We start from the raw sequence: 25,712 nt of genomic DNA on the forward strand, positions 1-25,712 counted from the left end.
AATTTTGCCCATGAGTACAGAACTGGTGTTTCATTAGCAGGGAAGCCTGAGGAGAACTCACCCATGTTAAGAAAAGGATGTTCCTGTTGTTCATGGCAGCAGGGAAAATTCAGTGGATGTATCTGACCATTCTGAAGAGGTTGTTTGGCTGTATTTTGGAGCTTGTAGAGTCTAGGGAATTTCTGAATAGGACAGAGGTCTTACATATGGGGGCCTAAGGGAGGCTCCGTCCTGTCACCACTGACTGAGCCACAGAAGATCCAGGGTTGAAAGCCAGAGAGTCAGTGGTGTTCAGAAGAGTCTACCACCAAGGGAAGGAGGCCCAGGAGGCATAGGATCAGGGGAATCTTCTGTGGGAGTTTGCTTGTTTTAAAGTTGGGGAGCAGGGCAGCGCGACTAGTACCTGCAGCGTGTGTGGGAGAGCCCTACGGAAGTGTGGAGAGCGCGTGACCGAGTGCTGGCACAGCTTCGGGCTGTGTGCGTCCTCAGCCAGTGTGGGAATGGTGTGCACGAGGTACTGGCAGGTGGGAGTAGAGGAGGGAATGAGCTGAGCACTGAGGAGGCTGCTGGAGGCAGCGGAGGAACTTTGATAGCGATAGGAACATATGGCGGAGAAGTGTCAGGGCTGATATGGTTGTAGGATAGTTTCAAGGAGACAGCTCTGCTACAAATAGGGAGGTTTAAAACCAAGGTGCAAGAGTGTGCCAAGAACACTGTGTACGGTTCTGTCAGAAAAATGTGCTCACGCAGGAGCAGGTGCAGAATGGGGCTAGGGAGATGAGTAAGGGACAGAAAGCTTAGCAGATGAGAGAAAACTAAAGAGATGAGTTTGTTTTGCCTAGCAAAACAAAGACAGGGAGAGGAATGTGATGTCTCTCTGTAAACACTTCATTGCAAAGTAAATACTAGAGGGGAAGAAAAGGTCTTTATAATAAAGATCAATGCTAGCACAAGGACAAATTGGTACAAATTTGCTATTAATAAACTTAGACTGGAAATTAGATTTTCAACCACTAGAGGAGTGAGATTCTAGAGCAGTCTTTCAAAGGGAGAAATGGAAACCAAAGGAGCTTTGTAAGGAGGAGCCTGCAGTAGCAAAGGGAGAGTAAATTAAATCTCTGACACAGTCTCATTTTATTTTATGCATGTTGGTGTTACAGACAGCCTGACCTGGTAGTCTAGGCAGGAGGGCAAGTTGCAGTAGAAGGTGGAAGCAGCAGTCAGCAGCCGTATTTAAGAATCGGTAGCCAAGTTACAAGTCAGCTTCAGGAGATGGGAGTTTCAGGATAGCTGAGCTGCGCAGATATCCAGCTTTGGCTGTATCTAGTGTTTAAGAGCAGAGACTTCACCAAAATGACTAAGTTTAGAGCCTTTTCACAGCATCTTTTAGAACCAAAACTTGCACAGTAGGACTCTGTGCTACATCTTCTGTCTCCACTTCCCAGTTGCTCCCATTTTCTGCTCCATTCTGTCACAGATGTACATTGTGGCTGTAGTATGGTAGCTTTGTCTCTGTGCCCCTAATTCCTCATTCATAAAAAGATAGGGATGTGTTTTAGGATGTATTTTGAGAATGTCTCCAATTTTGCTGGAGACTTCCCAAGAGAGCCTTTTGGCATGAAATTGTAGAAGGAAGGTTAGCAAAGTTTTGTTGGTTTGCAACAAGCTTGAAATTGTGTTGGTAAATTTTTGGATTAAGAGAAAATGAAGTAATTTCTTGAAAGTGTTTTGAAAATTAGTGTTATCCAGGTCAGAACTGAGGAATGCTCACCTATAGGACAAGCTGAATTTTTTGGGGTAGGAAATGAGAGGAAAATGCAAATAGATTAACAAAAAAACTAACCAGCTAACATAAGAACTTCAGCCCTTAACAGGGGTACACAGAAAGATATTCCCGGAAATGGCAATTCTTTGGAATTGGGAGAAAGAATGCAAGAAGCAAGCACTAAATAGAAGATGCATCTGGACAAAAACTTGAGGAATGAACAAAGGGATAGTAAGGCAGGCAGAGCAAGTATATTTTTTTCAGCTGCTCCTAATCAGACATAAGCATTCAGGGCAAAGAGAGAGTTTACTTCCCATTCCTTCTGGTTGCATACCTGGAGAGCATCAGAAATATATGGGAGAAAGCTGGAGGAGCATTATTGCCCATCTGAAGAAAAAAATCTGCTGCTGCTTTGAATTTTGCCACAATATCCATCGTGTAGCTCTCCTGAGTTTGGTTTTCTGTGCAGTATTTTTCTCTTACTAATAGACTTTACTTATTTGTCCCCCAGCATGATCATGACTTGGCAGTAAAACTAAGCAGTGCATTGGAAAGTTGCCATGAATCGATGGAGTCAATGCATTGGAGGGATAAAGTGAATAAAAAAATTGCATTTCCCAGAGGAGGCTCTTATCTGATGATGTGAGAAGTCATAGGTCTTTCAGAAGTGGCCAGCTTCTCTTGCCTCCAGCTCATTGAAACATTCTGTCTTTGCATTTTCAGGTGATTGTGGGACTAGCAGGGAATTTTGGTAGGGAGAGGGGAAGTCATGAGGAACTGACACCAATGTGATCTGATAGTTGGCAAAGACAACAAGCCTAGTCCTCTGCAGCCCAGCTTGATGCCTGTAGTCCTCATGCAGAGACTCAAGCTCTTGCCTTAATCCTTTTCAGTGACTTTGAACCATTTGGCCTACTTATGGAGAAGTTAACTGTCCTGTGCACATGCTGGTTTTGTACCTTGCTTTTATGTTCTTCTGGTGCACAGAAATGGTGAGATTAAAGCCAGGCCTCAGGGGTGCATGACCTGCAGCTGCTATTGACTTTGAGGGATGTTTCTCTCCATTTGAGCTGACAGGTCAAGGGAGACAGGATTGAATCCTGGACTTACCTACTATAAATGAAGACAAAAAGTTGCTCGAAACTGTATTCTAGTATATCCTGTCTGGAAATAAGTGCAATCTTACTCTAACTCTTCCCAGCACTGTCTTTCAACATTACAAAAAAAAAAAAAAATCAGAAAAAGTTACTAGTAGACTGGCACAATAAGCTAAGACTGTTTCATCAGCTGAAGATTATAACATTTCAATGATCTGAATTTCTTAATGGAATAATTCCTACAACATTACCTCACTCTTCTGAATGTTTGGGGTGTTAAATATTCCACATACCATTGTGATAAGTCTGAATTTCTGTCTGGTTTCCAGCACTTAAAAGCTGTGGTTGGATTCGGTGAGACCTAGATCTGTAGTTTGCAGAAAAAAGGGATTTTTTTTCACTTTTCTTTTTCTGCATTATCTGAAAAATTGAGTTAGAGACTTATTATTCTGTAGAGACAGAGGTTTTGTCCTCCATTGTCCAAACAATGCCTGTTCAGATATGACAAGAATATCTCTCTTCCACGCTGTCCTAGGATGTTTGCCTGAGCAGCACAGAGGCATTTGTAGGAAGAAGCCTACCTACGTGCTTGCAGTAGCTCACAGTCTTCTCTCTTAGCAAATAGGAGAGGTGAATACAGCAAATGCTGCTCACTAAGACGTTGGAAGCCTCAAGAAACTGTAACTAAGATGAATCTATCTCCTTCTGAGATCTTCCACAAATTCTTTTGTACTTTCTGTCAATTTAACAGACGATAGTCTATGTAGGGGATAGTAAAACCTTTTTTCTTTCCATTTGTTTTCCTTTCTTCCTCTGCCACTCCATTCTTTCACTTCTTTCCCTCACAGCTTAAATGAAACCAAATAAGGTGCTTGGTAAGTGTTGTACTGTTTTAATTTCTTTTCTTTGTAACTCTTATTAGTTAATACAAGAAACTTTTGCACATTGAGGAGCTATTTTTCATTATATTAGTTCCAGCAAAACAGCAATAGCAGAAACAAAGGGCTCGAGTTTCATTTGCCCTCCCTTTTTGTTGTTGCTTACTCCAAACCAGAGCAGTGGATGTAAAAGAGGACTGAAAGAATTCTGAAAAATGAATAGTTGTAAACTTGCAAGTTTTGTCCTGAGGGCATGCTCAGGTTTGAAACTTTCATTTTTGCAAGGTGTTTGGGCTTAGAACAGTGGGTCCTCAAGAGTTTGTGTATTCCTGTAAATTGTATTGAGAATCTGTCTCAGCTATGGATGTTCCAGAATGGCAGTGCCCTCAGAATAATGGAAATGTTTGGAAAATGTTTGCTGTGTCTTTTTACCCCCTGGTACTGCCATGTCTCCTGTCTGCTGCCTGTATGAGTTAGGCACAAAATCATGTTTGGCCTGGTTTACACAACCACAAGGGCTGCCCTACAGTCTTTGTAAAAGTGAACAGAGGGTGTCAAACCCCACCCTCAGTTGGGTGGAAAAGCAGATGCCCATGGAGCAACCCAAGCAGACTTCTCCAGAAGTCTCAACAGAAAGTTGAGTGGTACTTGCTAGTTAGCAGAGATAGCTGGGTTGAAAGAAATTTCAAGATGTTTTTTCTAATCAGGGTGTCCTTTTTAGAGTCATAGAATCATTTAGGTTGAAAAAGACCTTTAAGATCATCGAGTCCAATCATTAACCTAGAACTGCCAAGTCTATCACTAACCCATGTCCCTAAGCAGTCCACGTGCAAATGCAGTCCTGTTTATCCTGTCAGTGACATGCTCAGTACCTCCCTCAAGCTGAGTTTCAGTCTTTCTACTTACTTGTGTCAGTGGTGAGGGTCATTGCGAAGAGGTTCTCCTGTTCAGCTATTCTTGCAGTAGCTTCAGTCTGACAAGTAATGAAGGGTGGAGTAGGTGAATCCCAAAGACTGTGTTTATAAATTGAGATTGAAAAAAATGGTTGAGTTTGGAGTGTGTTGCCCAAGATGTATTGAAAAAAACAGCCACAGTTTCCCTGTAATCTGAATGCTCCTATTCACGACTGTCAAAATTTTTCCATTAAAAGGGTAAAATCCCTGCACTGAATAATGAAGGGTCTTTATCCTAGAAGTTAGATTCCCCACTTGTGGCTCACTTAGGATGTTAGTGCAAGTCCAATATAAAGGACGCCCCATCTCCTGTCCTATCCTCCTACCAGCCGTTCCTGTCTCCATCTTGGCAGCCGGGGTCGTTCTTTGTGCCAGTGCAGCATGTTCGCTCATGCTGAGATGGTTTCTTGCTGCCATGAAGGAAAAGGTTAAGAACTAAAACTAGCTCTGCCGTCATCTGTAAGGCATTAGGAGTGCGGTGCTGCTTCTGCTTTGCAGAATTCCAACACCTGATGGGTTGGACCTTGCTGCCTTCTCTGAAAGACAAGCCAGCTATGGGGGATTTATAAATACCCTTCCATACGGTGGACAGGGAGAGTGGCAGGGTGGAACTCAGCACATCCGTGTGGCTTGGTTGAGATTCAAGTGATGTGAGCCTGTTTTTGAAATATGTCAATTATAACCAGTGCCACGGCATCATATTTTGTACCACTTTGTCTAGAAATATCTGAGGGGGCAAATCTTGGTCATTTTGGATGTGGAGGGCCTTCTGTGCTCAATTCAATCACTGCTTGCAGGCTGATTGTGAGGATGCAGCAGATCAAAAGAAGGAGCAGGTGGCATTAGAAGGTGGATTAATAAAGTGAGGAAGAAGGCTGCAGGCAGTGGGGATTACCCCCATCTTTCCCTTTTCCTGGCTAGCTGTGGGCTTCCACAGTCTTTGTAATACAGAGTTCAGTGCCTAGCTGAGAAGTATGGTCCAACTAGTGAGGTGGATGTACTTTTTAATGTCCACTGCTCTATCTAGGCCTATGGGTAATAATGCTTCTCTTTAACATCTGAACACAAGGGAGTCTGCATTCTGTGCTGTCTGCTGCCCAAAGGTTAATTTAAGCGTAGCTGAACAGTCAGGGAAGAGGAAGAAGGGATGTTTGTCTGAAGTCTGTGTTCAAGGCAGTAGTTGTGCCAGACTCTGGAGAGGAAATCCATTTGAGGAAGCGAACTAGCATGATGTAATGCTCTGAGAAAAACCTATATAAATGAGGAACTATACTAGCCTCAGTGCTGTGCCTTTTGGTCTGACTTCTGTGATGCTGTTGACCAGGAGGAGCAATGCTAAACAGTCCCTGTAGGTGATGAGGCATTTGCTTTTCATCTCACTGGGTCAGGGTAAGGGATATCATATACAGACAGGACATCATCTAGCAAAAGTTAAGTTTAGCTGCAAATATCATGGCGTATCACAGTGATATTTGTGTGATGTGCTTCTAACCTGTTACTATGAAGGTATAGTGCTTCTCATTTTAATCAGTTTTTTGAAGTATTTACACCTTCACCATGCTTGAGCCATTCACATTGACACCTGTTGGAAGTATCTGAAATGCAACCATGGAGGCTGACCTGTTACACAGCCTTGGTCTACAACACACCTGTAATTTCCCACTGTAAAACCTAATACTGCTGGGAGGGGTTAATGATAGGGTGACTCATGACCTGCCTGTTGCTTGCCCAGCTCTGATAAAATCTCTGCAAAGAGGGTTCAGATGATCACTTGCTCTGATCATACCGGCTTATGTGGGTGCTTTGTCTCCAAACTCCTGTCTCTGCTGGTAGACATCATATTTGAAGATTTGAAGTTGACAGCTCACATCAAGCTCATGGGCTTTTCAGTGACTTTAGCAGAAGGATATCCAAGAGCTATATTTATGATGTAACATATTGTATCATAGGTTGAGGAGCATCAAATAGTTTGGGATTTTTTCTTCATTCTCTTTGAAGTGACAACAAAAGCAATGACCACATTATTTGAAAACATTCTGGTTCTTGAGACTGTGTCTGCTGGGTTCTGCGACCGCTCTGTGCAGAGCTTGGTTCACGCTGGGGATGGATAACCTCTGTGAAGGATTGAATTGATTGGATAGGTAACTGGGGGGCACCTGTGACAACTGCCCTTTTCACCTGGCCCATGAGGCCCTTCATGTGGATGCTGCTCAGAACCAGGCAGGTGCTAGGTGCAAGTCAAAAGTACATCTCCTTCAGAGAGCACACAGAGCAGCTTGGGCACAGGTCTGCTTTGCAGTAGTGCATCTTTACATCTCTGTGGTGGAGTAAAGGTGTCTCGGAGCAGGCATGAATTAATTTTTCTTCTGACCTCCTTTCCTCACTGACAGAGTAGTAGAGAGGCACTGTGACATGAGGACGAAGCAAATTGATCAGTTCTGGCAAGCATGATGGTGGTGATGAGGCTGCAACAGTGTGCTGACAAAATGGTGCTGTATTAACTTTGTGTTGATTTATTCTACATGAGAGCACTGTTTGTTCCCATGCAAGCAAGGAAGGAAGGAAGAAGTGGAGAATCGTGCTTAGTATTTGGTTTTAGTGTTGCAGTTAATTGCAGAGTTCTGTGAAAAGTGAATATATTCCTTTTATTAGTGTTCCCCCCCTCTGTTAAACTAAGCATAGGTGAAAGCATTGGCTTCCCAAGATAACCATATTAGCATAAGGTCATTTTTGTTTTGTCTCACTGTTCCATATGTATTAAAAGGAGACAAATCCAGCCTTACTTGTGTGCCTGAAAATGAGGCTTAAATATATTTCTTACTTCTTTCTTCAGAAAGAAGAGTCAGACAAACCCCGATAGCCTTTGAAAACTGAAATGTGTGGGTTTTAATATATGTTAAAAAAAGGGGGTTATGTAGATCTGCACAAGAAATGGAAAAATAACCATAGTCCTTAAAAATGCTGGGAGAGAAAATTATTTTTTACATAATAGAAAATATTTGATTCGATTAAAAAGGCCATTCTTTAAGGCAAAGTTCTGGGTTTGTTTTTTTTTTTGTACTTGAATTGATTCTGTAGTATTGCTAATTTGTGGTTTGAACAGCACATTATGCATTACACTTCACTGTAAGATGGTTATTGCAGCTTAGATCACTCAGAGCTCTGCTTATCTGTATGTGATATCTGTACCTTAGCCTGGTTCAGGCTTCCAGCAGGTATTTATGTTTATTTGATAGCTGAGATCAACTCTTTGTTCTTTGTGATCTAATAAGAGATACAGAAGAGAAAGGGTAGTGTGTAGAGTAATAATATGTTCAGTCCAGCTTTTATATAACAAAAATTGTACAAGGTACACAGTGATCCAGTTTACAGTGAAGCATGAAAATGAGCTATGCTGAAAGCTTTGGGAGAGGAAAAGTATCTGTAGGAGAAAGTAAACGCTTGCCAGGATTGTATGACGAAGTTACCAATTTCACTTCTGTAGCAGTGGAACGACAATATAAGCAGCCATTTCTTTTCTTTGAACAGTGTTGCTAGGTTTTTACAGATGAGTGTGTTTGGTTTAGAAGGGTAGTCCCAGTTTTACAAGTATCTCAGACATCTGTGATAAAATGAGGACCTCTGAGCTGCTTATTTCCTGTCTTAGTTCAGATTAAATACTGTGGCCCCATCAACGTGGGCGGCCTCAATCTTGTGCTCAGTAAGAGAGCAGTCCTGTGACTTAGTATCACTCACAAAAATGTATATAGTCCTCATATGGTTTGGTGGTAGTTGAATTTTGTTACTCAAAAGATACACTGAGATGTAAAATCAGGAGGAATTTACATCGCTTTTGTTTCCCAAGCAAGTGCCTCTTTGTGCCACTGGCTGCTATGTATTCAGCACTGTTCATGCCTGAAGCACACTAGTGAAATTCTTTCCCAGCGAGTGATCCACCTGTGGCCTGGGCCCCTCCTGCCTTTCCACTTCCGTATGTACCAGCACCTGCTCTCCATGTTATTTTCTCACCAGAGGCATCTGTAGATAAACTGTGACTCAGTTTGAGCATTAGAGTCGTGTTTGCAGGGTGAGGATTGAACAGGGGAAAAAGGAAAGGCAAAGCACCTGAGCAGTCCTGCACAGCGAGGCTTATAGGACTCATAAAAATGGGGAAAACTTCTTCCAGCTTTTTTGAGGTTGATCAGCCTCCACAACAGTAGACAGCAGAGAGCCTCTGCTGGCTCAGGAAGCTGTCACGCACAAAGGCCTTTGTGGTGGCCATAAATGCATGGAAGGCACTAACTGTACCTGCCAGTGAACCGCGCAGCTTGTCTCTGTGCCACTGAGTGGGGACCAGAGCTCTGAGCGGGAGGAGTCTGTTCTTCATACTGCTTGGAAAGTTGCCAAGTACAGTTTATCCTCTTAGGATTTCATCAGGCACAGCAGGGACAGAATGAAGGGGAAGGGAAAGTTGGGGGTATGGGTCCAGAAGCATTGTAACTCCTTCTTCACAGTACATCAGCAGGTTCTCACCTTTGGGGTGGCAACAGTTGCTGGTACCCACTGAGCTCCTGCAAGGTCAGGAGCTGCTCTCTCACCCAGGAGCAAGTGTTTAATTCTTTCCACTTTGAGGGAGAAGCAAGAAAAGAGTGTGCTGGATTTCAAAATGGGGCAGTAGCCATTGTCCATATCATACAGCAAATCTCAGTGTAAGTCCCCCCGCCTCCCAGTGCAGGGGGATTTATGAGCTATAGAAAATGCAGAAGTAGGCAGTGAACAAGAAGCTGCTGAAAATGCACTCAGCTGCCATGGAGAAAGGAGCAGAAAGAGGGTTAAAAAGATTTTTTGACTAACAGGCCAGGTAGATCAAATCCTTTGCCTCTGATCCTTGAAGGGACAGAAGAATAAACTTGGCAGAGTCATAGAATATGAGCCTACAAACCTAAGAAAGGCCTGATCTTCCAGCAGAGCAATCGGGGCACTGACAAATGAGTGTAAGTCAGATTCAGGTGGGAATGTATCTTTCTGTCACCATTGACCCTTGAAGAAGCTCCTGTCCTAAGAATTTCAGTTAGGTGTCGGCATTTAGCTGGGTCAATCTGGGCAGCAAGGGCCTATACTAGTCTTGTGCTGAATTAGTTTTTTTAAAAAAACAAAACAAAAAAACCCCCCCAAAACTCTGATGTGTTGTTTAGTGAATCAGTTTTTCCTGGAAGAAGATACTCCCAAAGAGTGAGATTACCTATTTTTTTGCTTTCTTTACAGCAGTGTCAATGGTGTGAATGGAGCCAAAGTGGTGCACAAGTCTGGGCAGAATCCTCTATCAGCTGTGACTTTCACTCAAGGTAAGTCACTCCTCTGCTTTAAGATCATTACGCGATCAGTGTCGTGCTCTGTGCCCTGTGGTAACTGTAAAACTTGCAGTGCTGGGGAGAGAGAATGACGGTCTTCTATGCCTTTTCTATTCTGGTGGGCCCAGCAGGCCTAGGATACCTTGGGGTACCAACCAAATGAAACACAGCACTTGGGGCAAACACTGGCAAGTGGAAATTGCTGAGACTGTTTGGTATGTATGGTGGGTACACAGCTCCTGCCCTACACACTGCCCTCTGAGTTGGGACTTGCTGGAAGGGGACTCCTAGGAGTGCCTTAAAAATAAAGGAATGTCATGGAAGGCAAGAGTGGGGGGATGCTCAAGGCTCCCCATCCCCTTATGCTGTGTGCCAGAGGAGTTGTCTTTGGCTGTTGTCTCTTGCTTTGTTCTGTGCCTGTGTTTTTTATAATGGGTTTAGTGAAGACACTTCCCTCAGTTTTTTCCTGTTGATATGACAATGAAGTAGAGAGATGTGGGTAAAACGTAGGCATTCCTTCCAAAGTGCTATTTCTGTGCACAGAAGAATTCAAGGCAGCAGCATCACAAAACCCACAAGATACTGGTGCTATATTATAATATCAGCTGAACAGCAGTTGTTGGTTGTGTTGTGTTCGGTTGGCTGAGGAGCCAGGAGTTAGCAACAAGTGGTAAAAGCCAGTCTGACCAAAGGCTATTGGTATGGGGGTGGAAAAAAAAAAAAAAATTAAGAGCACTTATGTGATTGGCTGGGATTTTTTTTGGCTGGAAAAAAAAATCAATTTACATTTAATAAATCTGTTTCCCTTCACAGTTTCTCAAAAAGCTCTTAATTTTTAACAAATTCTGTGTGTACGTGTATAGGTAAAAAATGAAAGCCCGATGTTCATTTGAGGGTGGAGTTTATATATTTAAGCTGTAATACCCTTGGGTGTCTGGTAAACAGTGATGTAAATATCTCGTGAACAAAAGTTCATGAGAAGAACTTTTAGAAGTAGCTGCAGCTCTCAAGACTGCAGAGCTCTGTGTGAACAGGATGGATGGATGTGTGACAAGCTGAAGAAATAGGCCTTTTGGCTTTAGCCTGACTTCTCGGGATTGGTTAGTGAATGCTGCTTAAAGAATCTTCTCTCTCTTGGAAGTCAGTTAGCATTTCAAGTTAAAATTTATTTCAGTTAACATTGAGTAATTTTAAGTTAAAGAAAGGGCTGTAGCTGTCATTGCCGAAAGCTAAAAGTACAGCTAGAACAGAAGAAAATAGTCACATACCCTAAAGGCTACATGCTGCGGCTCAGTAAGCAAAGCCCCCCTTTTCTCATAAATGGCTTTTCCTTCCTTGACAACTCCTTCCTGAAAGCTAGGGTAAGCAGGAGACTATGCAGCACATCTCAAAGTTCATCAGACCCAGTTACTCAGAATAAGACAGGCTCCAGAAAGACAGACGAAAGCTCTTTGGTTTCCTCAGAGGTTTCTCGTTACGGCAAGCATTCTCACACCACCTCCTCCCCCGAGTTCCCTCTGCACAGAAGGGAACCTAACAAAGCGTTGAGACTAATTGCCTTTCTCCTAGCTGCTGATCTAGAAAAACGTATCCACAAAGGCTGCGTTTTACTCTGTACAACAGCACAGAATCCCCTGATTGCTGTTAGTAGTGTTTCATTCCTGGAGCCTTCTGTGGTCTATAACTAAGTTGTGGCAGGTGAGGGGAAAGGGAAGATGCCTTGTGATTTTATGGTGAATCTGTCCAGTGGTGAAAACAGCCCTTCACGTCTTACGGAGTGATGGCACTGCAAGTAGGGACATCCCACAGGTAGCGTATCAGCCAGCTAACCTGACCTAAGTGGTCAGGCTTGCTGAACCCAGGATGTCTGATGAGTCTCAGAGATGAGGAGTGTTGGGTTTTTTAAGGCTTTGGGACAGACTTGTCTTGTCTCAGATAAGAGAGGTTAAGTGAGACCCAAATGACATAAGCATTCCTCACAGTGGTTTTCTCATGTAGGTGAATGTTTCCAATAGATAGGAACAGCCCTGAGTACTATTGTTTCTGCTCACATGTAGCTAGAAGAGCACATAGCTCTCTTCATAGGCACCGGAGTTGCCACAGTTACCCACCTCCAAGTCGTGCCACAGCAAAGCATTGGATATGGGACCATACGCTGAAATCACCCTGAAACTGAAGCCAGCACAAAATAAGAGCTGCTTGTTAAGCACTGCTTCGTGGCATGTGGCAACAGTTTCTCAGGACTCATGTTGGCTTGAGTGGTATGAAAGAGGAATTCAGCCTGTGGTTGTAACCTGTGCCAGGGGTTCCCAGATTTGTGTTGCTGTAACGCACAGGCAGCAGCAATAGCAGCCATAGGTATTGGCAACAGCAGTCACCATCAGTACTGGAGTCAAGGGCAGATCATGAGATGGTGGCCGCTGGAAATGTGCTGTTTCATGCATGTAGGAAGGTGTGCCTCGAGTTTCTGGTTTGTACCCTCACGTCAAATTTTTAATCCTTAAGCTACCATATTCCTTCCCAGGGGGACCCATCCTCCCTGTCCTGAGTCAAGACCCGCACCGTACCCTTTCATTTATCAAACCCCATCCCCATCAGCTTTAACTGTGCTCATGGAGACGTTTGCCCTGTGACCTGGGCAGTTCCTCCTTCAGTGATCCTGGTACCACAGTTTGGGAAACACTGGCATTTGTGTTCAACATATTGAGATGATTTCTTTACCTTTTCGCTTTGGGAGAGCACTTCTTTCCCCACAACAGGTGGAATCCAGCTGAGAGGTATTTCTCTGTGGGTTTTACATTGAGCACTTGAAATAAGATTAACTTATTAACCATTGCTGAGAGACTAACCACCAGAAATGTATCCCTTGTAAAATGCATTGTGTTAGTAATGAATTAAATGAATTGCTGAAGTATCAAAACAGTGCAGGTTTCAGTGAACTTAACTTGTAAGCAGTGGGTGAAAGACAGTGGTGGGTGAAAAAAAATCTTCAAAATAAATCAAGACACGTTGCCCTTTCCTGATTTTCTAGGGGTGTTTAGTTCTTTAACAACTTTATTAGGTCTATACAGATGAGCTGACTCCATCACAGAATTGAAATAAAAACAGTGGATAGGTGCTAATGCTCTAATGCAAAGGTCATAAGAGCTTGCCTGTGTTCAACCAATTTAAAGAAGATTGCAGTGAAGGTAAGTTAAATACCTTCATGAAATACAGACAAGCAGTTACATTTAGTAAAGCATGAAAGAATTACAGAAAATATGACAGGAAAGTCCACCTCACTTTTCCCAGGGCAAGACCAGACCTTTCCAGATAATCCCCATCTGATCTCTGGCTTCTTAACAGGTGAAAAGTCTCAAGGACAGTGTTTGAGTGAAGAACTGTGCATTGCAAAGCAGGCTCCTCAGAAGAACACCTGCAGTTTCAAAATATCACAGGGTGAATATCTCGGGTGTTTTGTGGTAAAGTAAACCTTATTTAATCTTCATAAAGCTACTTGTGGGGTGCTATGCTTGGTAGATCCCTGCTTCCAAAGGTAGAGTAGTGCAATATTCTTAGCCATTATCTTTTTTTTGTCCTTTTAAGGTTACCTTTGAGAACATAGGCAACCAAGCCAGAAAAGAATGATATTCTAATAACCTGTGAGGCTAAATGATGTCCCAAAAGAACCTGAAGATTTGAACTGAAGACTGGTAGAAAGCTAACGGATAATGACTGCAGGGCATACCTGCTGTAGGATATACTTTGCATGTGAGTGCATGTGTGCAGCATCTACAGAACATACCTGGGTGAACTACGTGTGGAGAGGACTGGATGCTTTATCTTCTGCTGTACTAGTGCAGGGCATTAAAATCCCAGTGGAAAGTTTTGCGTCTTGGCATCCATGGTTTTGGTAGTAACAGTGTCACCAAATGTGAGTTTATTTATCCACTTAGTTCTTTAGTAAAAAACTATTGAAAACCAGGCATATCAGGATGGTAGCAGATATACTCAGAGTTTAGAACAGTTCTCCATTTTTATAGTATAGGATGGAGCTGAAGAGGTTTTAAAAGAAATGTGATTGTGTAGTATGTTAATCTAAGATAACTCTTTAGTGACTTTGTGATGTTTCTCTAACTCAAATGTGTCTAGCATTGAAAAGATAAACTTTCAATTTTATTTGATACCATATTATTTCATGGATTGCCTCTGAGTGTAGTGTACCATTTGGAAACCTCTTAAGGAAGCTAGCAGGTCATCAGCGAGCCCTTGGCTCATCTCACTGCTGGTAGGCTGCTCTCCACATCCAAGAGTAAACACCAGTTTGGCTTTCAAGAATGGTGATTAAACAGTTGTCCTGGTTTGTAGCAATACTTTCACTTTTCAAATGGGAAAAACCTATTTGCAAACGCAGCAGATTATTCCAGTATTTGGTCTATTTGTACATGTCTCCTCCTTTGCAGCCTAACTAATTGCAGACCCAGTGTGTCAAAACTCATGGACAAAGACCTGAGCAACCTGGTCTAACTTGGAGGTTACCCCTGCTTTGAGCTAACTTGATGCACTAACTGGAACCCAGAGATCCCTTCCAACCTCAGTTTTATTATGACAGACATACTGAGTTTCTCTGGTGCTGGTTGTAGCACTTGCTTCTTAGTGGTTGGTCTTATAGTGAGAAGGCCAAGAGCCTTTGTTTAGCAGCTGACAACTGTCTTTACCTTTAAGTCTGAATCTTCTCCATGGTAGTTTTCAGCAAATGGGTGTATTCTGTGATCTTTGCTGCATTCTTCAGGATCTGTCTTTGGGAATTCTTGTGCAAAAAGTGACAAGATAGGAGAGAGGGGGCTGGGGAAAGCAGAAGAGTCAAAGTCCCAGCACAGGACAAGCCTTCAAAAGAACCTTTTCCTTAATTCTGATGGATTTTTGTTTATTTGGTTTTTTGCTTCCATTTGAAGTCCTTGGGCACTGTCAGATGTGGGTAAGGATTTGGCTAGATCATAGCATTGATCCTGTTTGGCAGTTTAGAGGGGCAATTTTTAAGCTACCCTGATTTTTGTGGTTAGTTCTGAATATACCAAGTACCAGGACTTCTGTAAGATCAGTCTGCTAATTTGTCCAGTGAGATTTCAAACCCAGGGGTTTTTTTCCTACCTCTTTGTACCCTTCTCCAAGACCAGGAAATGCAGTTATTCAAAGAAGAACTTTGAAGAATCATTTCATGCTCTGACCTAGGAATATTAGCAAGAGGTGTAGGCAAGTTTGGTTTGGGTTGGGGCCAGAAGTGTTCCCATGTGAGATTTAGTAAAAAACCCAGTTTCCTGGGCAGAAGGGTTGATGGGCCCTTCAGCTGCTGGAGGTCTCTTGCGCAGTTGGGGCTGGCCACTCAGAGGGGGTTTGTCTTTGGCTTTGCGCAGGGTGGGAGCCAGGAGGGAGCAGTTTGACCAAACACTTAGTCAAATGCTGAAAGCAACAATTTCTTGTTGGGTGGAATGAAATATCTGTGGTCCTAGAGGTTAAAAACTTTTCAGTAAATGCAGTTACTCATCTGACCCTTTCCCATTCTTATTTTTCTCCTCTGGGTTCCAGCTGGGAGCATTCTGCCCCAAAAGAGAGACCCAATACGATATTTCTGCTCCTTTCACTGATGTTCTCTTCCCTTGCCTTTCCTTCTGTCCTTGCTGGAGTCCCCCAGGGGAAGTGGGGTCTCAATCCCCAGCTGCCAGCCCTCATCGTGATCAGCACTGTGCAGAATTCAGGCTCTTACTTTGTCCCTCTCTATTTTCCAGCCATGATATTTTTCATCCCTTTCTTTCACACCCATTTTGGGAGCACTTTTTTAAGATCTAACTTTCAGCCCAGCAGCAGGAGGGTGCTCTGCATGCCAAGGAGAGCAGAAATGTTCTCACTTGGTGGGGGGCTAGAGGTGCATGTTAGCCCCTGCTGCCACATTGACTCAGTGGCTGTTGTGCAACTGGAGTCCAGGAATCTGCATCTAGAGAAGCTAAGTGCACGATGGTTGTGCAAATCTGCAGGTGCAGCCTCTCAGAGCGGAAGGATTAATTAAACAGAGCCAGCATGTCTGGGAGCAAAGGATTTCAGAGCCGGATTGGAAGTTGGTAGTATCTGCATGACTGCAACCTCGTTAAAGATAAATCTAAATAAAAAGACTTCCCCAACTAATAACGTAACGTATAGTTTACCCAAAGTTAAAAGAATTTTTGAGTTAAACCTGGGGAGTTGTTTTACAGGAAAAATTATTAGAATTAGGTATTCTTTAAGAACAGTGCATTATATGGCAAAGAACTGTGATTCTGCCCTCAGGAAAGAGGCATCTTCATAAAAGCTGATCGTTGTTCAGTGGCGAAGAGAGCATTAGGAACAAAAAAGTAAAAACAATGTGGAAGGGGAGGGAGAGTGTGGCACAGTTAATATAACTGAAAAATGAAGTGCAGAAAGCTGGAAATGAAAAGGCAAATGTAAAATTATCCTTGGCTGCTATCTTCAAGGACGATAAAGAAACATTCTGCTTGAAACAGAGAAAGAATTGTGTGAGGCCTCTTTGAAATGGAAATGGTGCAATTGTTAATGATGATGAAAATAAGTAGAAGCATTTAGTAAGAGTTTCTGATCTGTGTTTGGATGACAGCAGAATAATATGCTAGAATCACAGGAGGATAATGAATTAATTTCTAAATTATTAGGCCTCAAGAAAGAAGTATTATAAAACACTGACTAATAATAAGTATTTTAGAGAGTACATGTTCAGATAACTTGCAGGCGAGAGTCCCAGCAGAGGTGCTAAGAAGATAGGTGGTTTGCATATGGCAATTTTTAATACTGGAGAAATCCAGAACACTGGATTTTTGGCTGGGGTTTCAGTAAGCCAAAAGGGAAACTGGATTAGTCAAGCAAAACAATCATGTGGGAAGTTCAGAGTGAAGGACTTCTTCCTAGGCTCCGTCTTTCTCTGCGGATTTAGGGATAATCCCTGGGGGAGACGATGCCTTTGAGTACCTGCTGGATTTAAGGCCTCTTGTGGCTCTTACAGGACAGAATGACGCTTCAGCTTCTTCAGGAATAGGGCGTTCAGAGCAAACAAACAAAAAAAAAGGCTCTGGGTCAAAAAAGGCCACGAAGTGCTGCTGGTTTGAGAGGGGAGAGAGCTGGCTGAGGTTCAAAGCCATCGTCCCCCAGAGCAATATCAATTTTGGATTAAATGTCAGTGGGAGGTGATAGCGTGCTGGTTATTCTTGGATATTCTGTCCACCGGTGAGTTAAGCTCCTGCTTCCTTATGAATTATTTTCCTCTGGAAATGTTCTGCGTGGTGATGCAGCTGCTGAAACGGTAATTCCTCTTTTGATGGGCTAGGAGACGAGCGTGGAGTCTGTGCAGCTTTGAGCCTCCCTGCTAAAGAAAAGGCACACTTGCTGTTGAACTTTTGTGCTTGCCATGACCCTGTCCAGCTGCAGGGCTCGGATGATCTGTAGGGAGCATGCCTGTGATCTGAGGGAATTCTCCCACCTTTGCACCCACTCCAAAAAAGGATTTATAAGATTCACTAGAGGAAAGTCTTCCTACGTGCTGCTGTGTCCCCACTGGGGCACTAACAGGGGCTTGCCTGCTTATGGGCTCAAGGCCTGGATCAGATCTGAAAGCCTGGACTGCTTCTGTGTAACAAATTAGAGCATAAAAGTGTGTGATGTTGCCCAAAGATACAGGAAAGACATGCCTGAGTGCCACTTACCAGCCAGTGCCTTTGAGCTCCTCTCTGCAAAAGCATGCAGCAGTAAGGGAAAACCTGCTCAAAGGAACAGCATGCCTTTGGGAAGAAGTAGAAGGCAAGGCTAAGGGTGAAGCATTAAACTGGTTCACATGCTGATTCTGCTTTGCATTGTTTGATAAAAGATATTATTTATTGTCTATACGTCTGCACAGTCCCCACCTCCCCATCAGTGTTGCCTCACAGCTTCTCATTTACCCTCCGTTACAGCTCTGCTGTCCTCAGCTTGAATGGGTTCACCGCAATGGCAGTGGCGATACTTCCACTTCTATTTCCTTAACATTGCCTTGATAGGAAGGTAACTTGGCTTTTCTTAAAATGCTGGAGTGTGTTTCCCTGAATTGTATTTGACATGTATTTTTCAAATGTACTTACGTCTCCAGTGTGTGTTTTGTAATTTAAGAGTAAATTATTTTTTCTCTGTTTTCTTCTAGGAAATGCTTGTATCTGTGAATATCAGAGAGGCTTTTGTGTTGTTAGGACAACTCTGAGGTTAGGGCAGTCAACTTCTGCACTCTCACACTTTGCACCTGATATTCGTCACCATTCATTACAAGTAAGATTCTCGGCCTAATCTTCTGTTCCTACTATCAAGCTGATATTTTTAATGATGATGTGAAAGCAATATTAATTATTAGATGAATGGAAGGAATGGAACTAGAAATGGAATTACAAATGGAATTATTAATATTTATGAAAGCTTAATTATGCTATCATGTTTTGTAGACCTGCATTGAAAAAGATCTGCACCATACAAGAAACACTTTCCCTGATGCAGCTTTACATATGCAATTCTTAGCATCTGGAGCTTCAAGTGAGTGATTTTTAGATTCAGCTTAAGAGCCCAGGGCTGCTTTTCCACTGTAGGGTGATGGTGGGGTGGGGAGCTAGCGGAGCCCTTCCTTCTCAGCTGTCTGGCCTCAGGGTGAATCAAAGGCACAATGGCTGATTTACATTTATGCTACTGTTGTCTGGTTACCATAGCCTATTTCTCTCCTTACTTTCTCACTTGTCCTGCTCTGTCCTCGCCTTCTGCCTCCTGCAATAGCAGGGAGTGGGAATGCACTATATGAAACCAGCACGGGGGAACTCTTAATCTAACTCATCTGGTTTGATCCAGTAGAGATTCCACGTTACGCAGGAAAAATTTACCAAGAGAAGTCAGTGGCTTCTGCATGTGGGAAGTAAATTGAATCCTGAAACTTTTTTGCCAAAGCTGTTTGGAGGACATTTCTAGGGCCATACCCTGCATGTGACAGGCTGTTCCATCTGTTTGCAAACCAGTTACAGACAGTGAGAGCCGAAGAGATGGGGAGGTACAACTGACCTCTTCAAGGGTATTGCCAAAGCTAGAAAATACAGCTCAGAGATGTATTTTAAAAGACCTTCCTCTGACTTAGCTCTGCATCCATCTCCTTGCATGTCCTAACTCGTACTGTGAGGCTTGTGATGCTCAAATTGTAGAAATACATAAAAATGAAGCTCCCTTTCATTCACTGTAAGCTGCAAGCTTTGACATTTTCTGAAGCATTTCAGCACTCGTTAAATGTCTGACCGTGTTTCTGCTTACAGAGTATTTTCTTTGTCTTATTCTTCTACAAGTTATTAGGTTAGAATATGAAGATGAGATTTTCCTAATAGCAATATGAAAATTGGTGACAGAAAAGAGATTTTTTTAAAATTTAATTCTCCTGTTCATCCCCTCAGTAAAAATTAGAAGATTAGGAAGAAAAGGACAGAAAATGGAGTCTTTAGTTTATCTTGTAAGACCTATTAATAGTGAATATGAATGAGCACAGTGCCGTGGGCTCCTGCCTTTCCTCGCTTTGTTGTTAAGTGCTGCTGCAGTATAACTGCTGCCTGTTTTATGCATTTTGCAGTTTGTATACTGAATTTGTCTTTTGGTCACTTCTTTCTATACTTGTCACTGACAGAAACGGATTAGCATTATTGTGGAAGTACCTCAGACCTGTTGTTTCCTTAATCCATTAAGGATAGGGTTCTGAGGACATTCTTACTACACAGTGAACTGCAGACCATAGGAGTTGTCTCTCTCAGTAATTCCTTGTGCGTGGGCTGCACGGTCTGAAGGGTTTCATGCAGTCCCTGGCCTGGGTCACTGTGAAGCCACATTTAATTTAAACAAGGGTACATTCAGCTGGCTAGAATGTGTGTTTGGAGTTTAAACTCATGGTGGTTTCCTCTTCCCTCCATGGGGCTGATTACCACACATTCCTTTCTTTTAATTTCAGCCCTCTGCAGTTCTAGGAAAAGGTCATTGATTAAGTACTGAGAAACCAGTCTATTTGTGGGTCTAATTTTGTTGCTTCAATTACATTACTGTATGCTAAATATAGGAAGGCACTAAGCAAATCCCAGTTCCTGGACTGAACAGAGTGTTCAAGAGGACTGTTCAAATTTAAATGGTGTGGCTTGGGCCTCTGTTTAATTCTAGCTAATGAACCAATTTCTCACAGAGTGTAAATCAGCACATTTACATTGATTTATAGGCAAGTAGCTGGGTCATCACAGTTTCACACAGCTAAAAATGAGCCTAGTGCTCAACTCTTCACTTCCTGTTTCTAATTGGAGGTAGCAGAGATAAATGGTGCGTCATGCTGGTAGAGTTCCGAAGCCCTGGAGGGACAGCAGACTGCTTCCATCTCTTAGCTGGTGTCTGAGAACCGAGAAGTCTGCAAGGAGAGAATGTGCAACAACCTGTAAACTGGTCTTGTAGTTTGCTGCTGACTCTACATTGCTTTCTGTGCTATTCCCTGGGTGTGGTTTCTTTTTTCTTTTTTTTTTTTTTTATAGCCCTAAAATCCATGAAAGATAACGATGAAGCCTGCTTATCTTCTAAACATGTGCATATGGCCTTGGCATTGCAGGGAGCTTCAGAGTCCTGTGTGACCATGCAGATTTGCATTTTCCTTCTGTCCAGCAGGTGAAAAAAACACCCAACAAACGGAAACCCACAGCATTTTAAGTGCATGGAACACTTGTAATAGGTAAGAGACTGATTGCACTGGAGACAGGCATTTTATCTGCTGAACAGCTATGGTATATCTCAGGGAACAGCTTCTCCTGCAACGCCTCTGTGGCAGCATGCCACGGCCCTGTCCTGGGGTGACCAGTTGTTAGTCTGAGCTGCTTTGTGGCCCATTCATTCCCAGGCTCGTTGGCCAAGATGCCTGACAAAGGAGTCAGCTTGTTGGGCTTGTTGAGGCCTACCAACACGAGTGTCACAGGCTTTCTTTTATTTTTCTGCAGGGCCACACTGGAGTCTGTATAAAAGATGGTGTGAATTCTCATCCAGATGCACTGCTTGCTGCAAACTTTGCAGCAGGATTTCTCCCTCTATTCACAGCTCAGTGCTGCTGCCTTGTACTTCAAGGGCAGCTTGTGGAGAACAGTGAAACAAACTCAGTCTGATTCCTGTTTTCCTTTTTTGTGTGCCTCGAGGATATCCTCACATTCCTCGCAGCTGGTGACTGCTCTATTTCCCTGAATCTCATTCAGAGTACTGTACCTACGAGCCAGATACTTGTCATCTCTAAAAGATGTTTGTTTCCACAGAAGAATAGCAATGAGGTTACTGTCTGCTCCCTTCACAGTCAGCTAGGCTGGGAGAAGTCCAAATATCCAATCATGCCTTGGAATTCGTATTACATGAAGATAAAGCAGCCAAAAATAGTTTCCATGAGCTGGATGGTTCTATAGCTTTCTGTGTTTATCTAATAGGAGAATGTTAAGAAGTACAGTAGGTCATGCACTAAACTGAGCAAAATCATGGGGCATGTGGGAGCTCATGGAGATGAGCTTATCATTTATTTATTTGATTAACTTAACCTCTCTCTGCTTGAGAATTGCCTGCAGTTTTCTTGCATTGCTCTTATGTTTATTTGATAAAAGGAAAAACCAACCCAGCTGTACTGTGAGGAATTCGAGATGCTGAAAGAGGCTTTTGGGGAAGGGAGGAGAGAGAGAGGAGAGATTGCACAGCTCTGCCAGAGCCTTATTTTTTCCTGCCTTCCAAGAACAGGGCTGTGTTCCATCCCTTGCCGCCCCCTCAGCTGGTGCTGGGAAGAGCAGCTGAGTTTAGCTCACTGTTCCTGGAAGTCACTGAGACACCGAGCATCGAGAAACCAGCATTTTCTGTAGCAGGCTCTGCTTGAATGGAAAAGATGAGCTGATCTTCATCCCTCTTGTTCACTAGCCTGGATTAACCCTCACTGCAGCAAAAGAGGCTACAGAGGCTACAAAATGAGCTCTTATAGAAAGGGTGAAAGGCTTTCTTCATTCACTGGGGCCAGGTGTTTGATAGCCACTCTGAAATACAGTGTCACACCATAGGCCAAATGCATCCCTGATGTAACTCAAGTTCACTAGATTTATGCTAGGACCACCTCTTATTTTCTTATCTTGCCTATCAGAATTGAAGCACGAGCAGTTCTTCAGCCAACCGGACTGCTCTGGTGGCCATGTCCTCCCTGGGCTCTGCACTTCAGTAAGGGAAGTGCCTTTTGGAGTACAAACAATTTCTCCACCACAGACTCCCCCAAAATTGTCCTGGTTCAAGTATACGTTGAGGGAGTGGTTACAGCATGTGCCATGTACTGATGCACAACATATTTGATAATGTGCTTTAGGAGGCATATAAAGACTGTGTGTGCCAGAGGGTAAATTCCAGTCAGTTAAATGAAACTACTCGTATGGGGGTCTGCATTTGTGTTATGGATAAGGAGGAGGAGTTTATAGCTTATAATCTTGTAATTTGGATTCTGTTTCTTGCTGCATGGCTGGAGCCATGCACTGTACTCGGATGCCTCAGTTTCCCCTATGTGTGGTATAGGATGTACTGATACTGTGGTTTGGTTGGGGATCATGAGGGTTTATTAATGCCTGTGGGGTCCCCAGGCAGAGAGCTCTCTGGAAATGCAAACTATTACTGGGTCACTGGAAATGCACTGGCTCATTTGCTGCTTTTTCGGGCTGACTCAAAGCTTGTTATTCCACAGCTGTGACCGTCACAGCCATAGCCCCAGTGCCAAATTTATCTGAGTCTGATGGCTGTGATGAATCTAATGAGATCCAGGACGCAGCTTAAGGTGACCAGGACATAGCACATGCAGGCATTCCTATTGCTATTTCCATGAATGCAATTAGCCGAAGACGAATAGTCCAAAGGTTTTTCTCTTTCAATGGTTTTGACTTGCTTTATTCAGGGGAGAAAGAAAATCCCTTCCTTTCCCTCTGTGCCTAAAATTGGCTTAGGCTTCTCACTTGACACAGGTTGTCGAGTTGATTTTGGTCAGCCTGGGGGCTTTACTTTCTCAGTCAGGTTCTAATGAGGGCTGGCCCCTGATTTCAGCTCCTCAGTGCATTAATCTGGAAAAGAAAACACCACATACACACCCCCTCTGAACACCAGCACAGGCATCTGTCAAAGTACACACAAAGGAGGAGAGAATGAGAAGGGGTTGGGGTTAACCTGGGGTGTCACACTGTTTCTAAGCGGGCACTGGTATTTGCATGTAATGAGATGACTTTTTGAGATGATTTTTGTGGCTGTGCAGAGTTCATGGAGGTGACTGGTTTTTATTTTTTTTCCTGGCATGGGGGCTGAAGAAAGAAGGGCTAAAGCACTGAGGTTTTATGAGTCTCTGCTTTGCCCCATCCTGTCCCCTAGAAAAATTTATTGCTGTTGAAGTTTCAGGCTTCACAGTCAACAACCTGTAGTATTGCAAGGCAAGGCTGTGGTGTGTGAATCCTGTCCTGAGAGTATGGCCTCTTGGGAGGGAACTGAGCGAGCAACCCTATCTCCTGCCTCCCCCCTGCCACCGCCGTGGAAGCACTGTGGTTTGGTTAGTTGCCTGGATAAACAGCGGTGGGGAGGTTTTTCTACTCGAGCGTGTGTTCTGGGCAAGTGTAACGGCGCGGTGCCGGAGGCTGCCTGCTGCCTCTGGTGTTTGCAGAGGTGCTGAAGGTGCTGTCTCTGGCAGTTCCCTGCATGCACTGCTCAGCCCTTCTGTTGCGTGTGGTCTCGTTATGGTTTGTGCAAATTCTTGCTACAGCGTGGGAAGTTGCCAGAGCAGTGATGTTTATGCTGCTGATGAGCCTGTAAAAGTGTCTTTGTTCAACTGCCTCAGTTCTTGGAATTGATCTAGGCTAGGCAGCATCTTGAAAAACAGTAACTAGAAAAAGAAACTCTTCCACCTGATGCTTTCTTATTAACACAGATTCAAAGGGAAAAACAGAGCCACTGCAAAAGAGTGCAGGCATCCTGTGTGGTGAGGAGGTGTCGGGAGCTGAGTCAGGCTCACAAAACACCATTCAAACAAAAATCCATGAGTACCGGCTCAGCTGGATGCAGCTTCATCCCTGTGCTGTGCCCACAAGGTGGGTGAGTGTTTGCAGGGGGCAGAATAGCTAACACATGCTTATATAGCACAATACCAATAGTTTTGGTCCTTGTACTGTGGCCTTACAGATACTGCCTACAGGAGCAAATTATAGTTGTCCTATTTCTGAGTAACAAACTGGTCACAGTGAAATAAGGAATTACAGTGCAGGATCTCACTGAACCATGACAACAATCACAAATTTTCAGCAAACTGGTTTTCCAGCAGCCTTGAATTTTTATGGGTGAGGAATAGAAATTTCCTTTGATTTGGGCCTTATGATGAAAATGTTACCTTTTTTTTTGTTACCAGAAGTTGTAGGGTTGCTTGCCTGCTCCCCTGTGCGCAGTTCTGATACACAGCTCCTCTTCCGAGGCTCGGTAGCCCTGGGACATGAGGTCATACGAGCTGTGAGGTTTGTGCTAGAAACACCAGGCTTGAAACTTAAAGCACTCATTATTATTTCCATTATAGAACCATTTAGCCTTTTGCAGTCTGGGATGCCTTTAATGTTACAGGCATATACTGCCCAGCAGCCAGCGCCTGGGAAGCTTGCATTTGATACCAGCAAGGCAACCAAAGGGAGAAAAGGGACCCGGAGCCCAAGGACGCACAGTGGTTTGTCCCAGCATAGCTGATAGGTTGGGGCAGAAATGGAAATAGGCTTTAGGTCTCCTGAGTCTCAGCCAGCATCTTTGCTGCCCCTCAGTTGAGCGTAAAATCCTCCGAAATTGATGGTTGGATCACTTTTGGCTCCTGACTCAAACATAACTAGCAGAACAAAGTTACAGTTGAAAGACTGTACAGTATTTTTTAGTGCCGTGTTGTGCGCAGTTAGGACTCTGAAACAATGCTTGAAATACAGTTGAGATCTACTTCAGATGGACAGAGCCTTTGTGCAGCTGCAGCCCTGGAGTGTGCCTGCGTGCTGGAGCGTGAGGCTCTCCTGGGAAGCACAGAACAGTCCCTTCTGAAAATGTTGGAAGTGAATTTTCTGTATAACTAGGCCTGAATTTCCCTAATTCATGCTGTGTTCATGATTGTTTAGTGGATTTTGACGCTGGTGCGGTGGAACAGGATGTGTCTTTTCTGGCTCTCTGTCAAGTTTTTGTGAAAGCCCATGCGTAGCAGCAGTGTGTGCTCTGGTGTGCGCGCGTGCCAGCCATGCCTGTGCTGGGACAGTGAGCGCTTCCTTCTCTCTTCATTTCATATTCAGTAGTTTGTTTGCAAAAGCAATTTTGTAGGCATGGTTTTGTCTCCAGAGAGCAGAGGGGTGGGAGTTTGGAAGTTCAGCTGGTGTCAAGCTCCCCGAGGTGCCTGGGAGCTTTACTTGTACAGCAGAAATTGCCAGAAGCCTACTTGTGTCCTGAGACCCTTTTACACCAAGTGCTGTACTGACACAGGCAAAGGGCCGAGCTTGTGTGTGCTAACATTGCTCGTGCCTGCATTCATGGTAAGGAAACAAGGACAGTCCTGTATGGCTGAAAAAGGGTGAATCTTTTTTTTGTATTTCATTCTGCCCCCCTGC

General features: G+C 43.6%; 2 protein-coding genes across 6 annotated transcripts in view; both read left to right on the forward strand.

The window, feature by feature from the left end:
* Positions 1-25,712, forward strand: part of HEMK1 (HemK methyltransferase family member 1) — a 95,862-nt gene that overhangs the window by 40,537 nt on the left and 29,613 nt on the right. The window contains exons 14-17 of the mRNA XM_009639364.2: positions 9,938-10,017; positions 18,510-18,597; positions 20,672-20,791; positions 21,054-25,247. The gene's annotated coding sequence lies outside the window, so the exon portion shown is untranslated. The remainder of the gene's footprint in view (positions 1-9,937; positions 10,018-18,509; positions 18,598-20,671; positions 20,792-21,053; positions 25,248-25,712) is intronic.
* Positions 18,516-25,712, forward strand: part of MAPKAPK3 (MAPK activated protein kinase 3) — a 111,377-nt gene continuing 104,180 nt past the window's right edge. For 2 of the 5 annotated variants that reach the window (XM_035894833.1, XM_035894834.1), the window contains exon 1: positions 20,730-20,791. The gene's annotated coding sequence lies outside the window, so the exon portion shown is untranslated. Of the gene's footprint in view, positions 18,598-20,671; positions 20,792-22,214; positions 22,291-25,712 lie in introns of those variants that run through there. The other 3 variants (XM_035894835.1, XM_035894836.1, XM_009639367.2) reach the window with 3 other exon arrangements.

This window comes from Egretta garzetta, unplaced genomic scaffold (genome assembly GCF_000687185.1).
Source record: "Egretta garzetta isolate BGI_Z169 unplaced genomic scaffold, ASM68718v1 scaffold215, whole genome shotgun sequence".
Lineage (NCBI taxonomy): Eukaryota > Metazoa > Chordata > Aves > Pelecaniformes > Ardeidae > Egretta > Egretta garzetta.